Source organism: Heterocephalus glaber, unplaced genomic scaffold (genome assembly GCF_053883595.1).
Source record: "Heterocephalus glaber isolate CG9 unplaced genomic scaffold, H.glaber_assembly_v1.0 deba00001457, whole genome shotgun sequence".
Lineage (NCBI taxonomy): Eukaryota > Metazoa > Chordata > Mammalia > Rodentia > Bathyergidae > Heterocephalus > Heterocephalus glaber.
This window is the reverse complement of record NW_028258305.1, coordinates 44,009,895-44,015,894: the sequence shown is the minus strand read 5'-3', so window position 1 is coordinate 44,015,894 and position 6,000 is coordinate 44,009,895. Positions and strand designations below refer to the sequence as shown.

Here is a 6,000-nt window from a genome sequence, read left to right as displayed (position 1 = left end):
GACGAGATATTGTGAGCAAGAGTACCTGCTGCAGTGCTTGGCATGCAGCAGCCACAGGGTAAGTGGTCATGCTCCTGCGGTCACTGCTGTAAATATGAACAAGGGGAGAGGTCCACTCGGCCAGAGCTGGTATGCATGCCCTCCTCAGGCAGTCCCGACAGGGCTCCTTCCAGATGACAGTAAGGCCTTCCCAGCACAAACCCCTTGTCTGCTTCACCCCACTAATAACAGTCTATCCTCCAAGCAGGGAATGGATTTCCTGGAGCCTTCCAGGCTACTTCCCATGCACGACAAGCCTACTCCTTCATAATCCACCTGCTCACCGTGTACACATCAGGTCTGATCCCAGAGCCCAGCGTGGACTCAGGACAGGGAGCACTAGCTTTTGGAGTGCTCTCCACGAAGCTGAGCCTGTGCTTCCTGGAGGAATCTGACCATGAAGAGGAGATTCCTGGGAGCAACACCCATCAGGTCTGATGACCATTCTGAGAGATCCAGGGAGTGCATCCCATGGGACACAGAGCAGGAGGAGGAGTAACCCAAAGAGATCCAGACAGCCAACATGTAGGCAGAGGCAGGAGAGCACTCACACAACACAGTCCAGGAAACGTCACCCAACGCCTGCAGGCATGGAGACAGCAGGAGCCACAGAGCTCCAGGTGAAATGGAGCACACCCCACACAGCTCCGCACTGGACAGAACTCCACAGAAGAGAAAGACCTGGTCTCTGACTTCAGAAATCCCCTTTGCATTCGGGCTCTGAGGATGAAAAGAGGGTAGGGTGAGGACAGCATGGACAAGCACACTGTGATTCTAGTTCGAACAGCTTTTCTCATTCTCCGGACAAGCTGACGTCCCAGGGAGCAGTCAGCAAGCTCCAAACCTGGAGAGTTTGCTACAATCCAGACCCCACAACCAACCGTAACATCACCACAGGATCACCACAGCAAAGGAAGTGCTCCGAATGAGGATCCTCCATGCATGCCTGTCTTCTCTGATAATGCCAGCAGGGCGACTGGGAATTCTTCTATCTTCACCTAGAGAGCAGCCTGGGAAGGATCCTTGGAGTGTGTATTTTCTCCTCTCCTTTGAAGATGAGTCAAAATATCTTAAGACACTGGAGTGCCTCCGATTGCTAGGTCTTTCCCTGCTGCAGGCTTGCAAACCTTGGCCACCCTTTCATAATGCCCACAGCTGCCATGCAGGAAGCCCACGAAGATCGCAGATCATCTGGAGGACGGCTTCCTACAGGAGACTCTTGCCCGAGGCTCTGTTCTTCTCTCTGCACTGAATGGCTTCCAGTATTACCTGTGTACCTCCTTTAAATCCCCAGTAATCCCTGCCTTTCAGTTTTCTACCTTCTGTCACCTCTCACCACCATTTTACGAACGGAGCACCAACTGCATCCGTGTTCACCTGCAGGTGTCCAGGAGCGCTGGGAGCTTTCCTCCCTCCAACTCCACCCTGCCCTCTGCAGCCCAGGCACTGTCCTCCCTCTGCTCCGCCCCTCCTGTCCGCCTCCCCTCCCAGGCTCCCCACACCATTCATTTGGACACCCCCCCCCGGCAGTCACTCTGACACCAGTGGGCCATTTCCCGGGTGTTCCCCTTCCTTGTCACGGACAGTCCTCCTGCAACCCTCAGTAGATGATTATTATGTATTATTTATCAGTCACACTGTACTGTGCTTCCTACAAGATGTTAAAGGAGTCACAATCCCTGCTCTGAGTTTACAGCCAAGGAGAGGGCTTCGGATCAGCTGTCTCAGGGGAGGAGGAGGGGTTCCCTGGCCAAGTTCTCTCCACTCTACCCGGACAGGGGTGGGGCTGGCGCAGCCCTCCAGAGGCCTGGCAGTTTGGGTCCAATAGCTAGCGGCTCCCTGCGCCACAGCACCCCCTACCCCCAGTTTCTCACCAGGCCTCAGGCCTCAGTGGCTTTGGGGGGGCACCGTCCCTGCAGGCCTGGCGGGGGGGGGGGCGGGTAGGAGGGAGAAGCGCACAGGTCTTTCCGGCGAAGCATGCACCAGGTGAGGGGAGGAAGGGAGGGAAGCAGAGGTCAGGGACTAAAACCCAGACCCAGGAAGTCAGCTGCCAGGAATCGCTCTGACTTAAAGGAAAAGCCCCGCTGGGGAAGGCCCGGCCTCCGGTCCAACTTGGCTCTGAAGGGTGACGCGGGTCCCGAGGGCAGCGAGGAGGCGCAGACGGCGAGGGCAGCTGGGCTGGGCTGGCTGAGCGGGGCCGGAAGGCTGGCACGGCCGCGGGCAGGAGGTGGGCGCCAGCGGAGTCGAGCGGCCGGGCCGGTGGGCAGGGCTGGCGGCCGGCGCGCTCGTCAGGCGGGGACGCTTCCCGCTCCTTCCCGCGTCACCGGGAGGGCGGAAGCGGCGAGCCGACCGGACTTCGCTTTCTCAAACTTTTCCACCAGTTTCCTCAGGTGTTAGGCGCCGGCCGGAGATCGCCTCGGTCCCGGTCCTCCCAGCCGGGCCGCCGGGCCAGGAGGCCGGAGCGCAGCAGCCGCGGCCACGCTCCGAGCGTCGGTCGGGCGCGGCCGCGGAGCCGGGAGCCGCGCAACGCCGCAGGGCGTGCCGGGCGGGCAGACACCCCCGCGGGCACGGCGCCCCGGGCCGGGCGCGGCCGGATCCCTCGGGCCGGGCCGGGCCGGCCCGCCTCCCCCGCCGCGCCCCGCCCACTCGGGCAGCCGTGATTGGCTCCGCCCGCCCCTGGCCGCGCGCCGGAGCCCGCCTCCCTCGCAGCTAAAGCAGACGGTACCCGGAGCGGAGCGAGCCAGAAGGGAGCATGGTCCCCGCGCCGCGGCCGTGCCAGCCCTCACGCCGCCGCCGCCCCTGCCCCCGCGGGTCTCGCCGCCGCTCCAGCCCCGGCCCCGGCCCCGGCTCCCCAGGGCCCGCCCGCAGCCCGGGCGCTCGCCGAGCCTGAGCACAGCCCGAGCCCGGAGCCGGCCCCGGCCCCGCGGCCGCCGCGGCTGCGGGAGAGGGCGGGGGCGATGCTGCCGGAGCCTCCGCCGCCGCCGCCTCGATGAGCGCCGCGCCGCACCGCGCATAGCGCACAGGCTGACAGGCGGGAGCACCGGCTCCCTCTCCCGGGCATCCTCCCTGGGCTGCCGGGAGGCGGCGGCGGCGGCGGCGGAGGAGGCGGCGGCGGAGGAGGAGGAGGAGGAGGAGGAAGCGGGAGACAAGGCGGAGAGCAGCGGCGCGAGGAGGTGGACCTGGCTCCGTTCCCCCCGGCCAGGACTCGAGCGGCCCCAGCCTCGGCTCCCCGGCGGCGCCGACCCCTCAGCATCAGCCCTCCCGCGCCCCGCCGCGACCCCGGGCTCTCTGCGCGTCGGGCCGGGGCCGGAGCGCCGCGGCCGCAGGTAAGAGTCGGGCCGGGCCGGGGCTCGCAGGCTGCGGCGCGGGGGGACGGGCCGGGCCGGGCTTGGGAGCTGAGCGGGGCCCGGGAGCCCGGAACGCCAGGCTCTGGCGGCGGCGGCGGCGGCGGGAGCCTCCCGCGTCCGGACTCGCAGGGCTGCAGGAGCCGCTGCGCCTGCGCTGCTCTGGGGGAGACAAGGGGGAAAAACTTCCTGCCCCCGGGTGTGGGTCCGGGGGCTGCCGGGGGCACCGCCGTGGTGGCCGCAGGGGCCGGGAGCGAGCTGGACCCCAGCCGGGCCGGGCCTGGGCTGGGCCCGGCGCGCACCTCCCCAGGCCGCCTCCCGCGCGGCGCAGGGCCCGGCGGGCCGGGTCCGGGAGGCTCCGGAGGGCTGGTCCCCCGCGGCCGCGCGCCCTACCCTGTGGGGAGGTGCGGGCCTCAGTGCCGCGGGAAGCAGGGAGGGGTCTGCACCCTGGCGTCTTCGGACCCATCTGGGGACCGGGGCTCTTTACTCGATCCCAAGTAACTTTCGAGGTAGAAGAGCTTGGAGAACCACGGGGGAGGGAGCCGCGCGGCCCCTCTCGTCACCCACACCCCTCCCTTGACACCCGGGGTGCCGGCGGGCGAGGAGGTGGCGCCGGAGGGGGGCTGTTAGTGCGGGACAGTGGGCGGGAGACGCGCGCTGGGAACGCGCCGCGGGCCGCAGGGGTGCGGGCCGGGGCGGGCGCAGACTGGGGATCTCCCGGCCTGGAGCGGCCGAGAGCGCGCGGTTTATCTGCCGATGCCCGCGCTGGGCAGCGTCGGCCGGGCCCCCGGGGAGAGGCGTGCTTGCTCTGGGCGGAGCTTCGAGCCCCAAGCGGAGCTGCGGCCGTCCAAGGCTGCCCCCGGGGCAGGTCGCGTGCCTGTGCCTGTGCCTGTGCCTGTTGCGGTCGGCGAGGCCAGCCTCCTGCGGAGTGGGCGGCGGAGCGCGCCAGATGCCTGGGTCCGCCTGCTGAGCGGCCAGGTGTCTTCCCCGGCTCCAGATCCGAACAGCAGACGTGGGCAGCCGCCGGGTCCTCCTGCGGTCCCCAGGGAAGCCGCTGGTTGAGGAGCTGTGGCCACGGCCACCCCTCGGCGCACGTTCTGCTCTCTCCCGACCGTGCCTGCTTCTCGGCGCGCCCCAGGCAGGTCGTGGACACAGGTATTTGTGTAGCAGTAGGGGAGACCTGTCGCGGGAGGGACTAGAGACGTTGAGAACGCCGAGCTGCCTCTGCCCGCGAAACTTCCACTCCGCTCAGGGATATTTGGGCTCCAACGCTGCAGGCTCCAGCCCCAAGTCCACCGAGCGACGCTGGCATTCGGACTGTCTCCCAGTGACAAATCTGTCCTGGTTACAGCTGTATTTACCCTAATTTCAGTCTCTTTAAAGTCATTTGTCCAGTCGCCACAGAGTTTCTTCCCTTGGCGTGTGGTCTTAGTGCTAACTCAGCCTTGGGAGGGCAGTTTGAAGAATTATTTCAGTTTAGGATCCATGACAGCAGATCTAGTTAGGCCATGTCATTTCTGATCTGTTTTCATTAGGGGGGAGTTGTACAGCTAACTTTTAAATTATTTTTTTACTGGAGGGTATTGAGCAGTTTTACAAATTGTTCATTGGACAGACACTTAGAATGTGTCCAGGAAGCACAGGGGGGCTGCTTCAAGGGTTGATCGGCATGCACGTATGTATTAGTCACAGAGCCTGGGTGTTTATACGTGGTATATTACACAGGTATGGAGGGAGCGGTGTGGCCCTGATGAATATGCCTTGGCCCTGTACTTTGTTCTGGAGCACATTTGATTTATCACCTTGCTGTATATCAGGGAATTACTAGCATATGTGCCCTTAATGACATTTAAATTGGTTTATGGGCTGATGCACTTAACCAGTTTTAGTAACTTTTCTGCACAAATGTTTTATAAATCATGTTTGTCCATGATTAAGAAAAACATTTTCTCCTGTTTGGACTCTCCATTTCTAGTGCAGCTGTGGAAACGTAGATGTCTCCAACTTTCATTTGCAAGCAACAATCCAAACGAAATACCTAGAGTTTTACTGAAATAAAATATCCTATGGTAGCCATGGTAACAAATAGATTAAGGGTTATTGGTTTTCATCTGTATGTGATGGGGGGGCTAGTGTTGCCTCTTTAATTATGTTTCTAATGAGTGATGGTCATATTTCAAGTTCTCTGTGCAGGAGGTCAGCCAGACCAGAATTTAGTTTTGTGAGAGGTTATTGGAACAAAAACTCATAGAGCACAAGAGAATGATTTCTGTTAACTGCAGCTCCTCATACCCTGACAGCAAATGGATAAAACCTTTTTTGTTTTTTCAAGGAGATGAGAATTGAGTCAGTTCCTTTAAGATTAGAAAATGCATTTTGCCTATAAGCTATTACCAAAGGAGCCTTAAATCCACCCCGTTTTCTAGGAATAAACATGTTAGGAGTGTGGATGTTGCTGTGGCTGGAGTGTCACAGTTGTTATCAACACCTGTCCGTCTGAGTGAGGCATATCATTAGTCTATTCAAATCTTGCCTGTTTCAATATTCATGCATTTCCATGGTGATCCATTCCATTTTTGTTTACTTAGTCAACCTTATAAATCTTTGGCATCATTCT

At 61.5% G+C, this 6,000-nt stretch overlaps 1 protein-coding gene across 3 annotated transcripts in view; it reads left to right on the top strand.

Moving 5' to 3' along the window:
• The first annotated feature begins 3,231 nt into the window (after positions 1 to 3,231).
• Klhl29 (kelch like family member 29) overlaps positions 3,232 to 6,000 on the top strand; it is a 267,445-nt gene continuing 264,676 nt past the window's right edge. For 2 of the 3 annotated variants that reach the window (XM_004839072.4, XM_021253538.2), the window contains exon 1: positions 3,232 to 3,365. The gene's annotated coding sequence lies outside the window, so the exon portion shown is untranslated. The remainder of the gene's footprint in view (positions 3,366 to 6,000) is intronic. The other variant, XM_021253540.2, reaches the window with a different exon arrangement.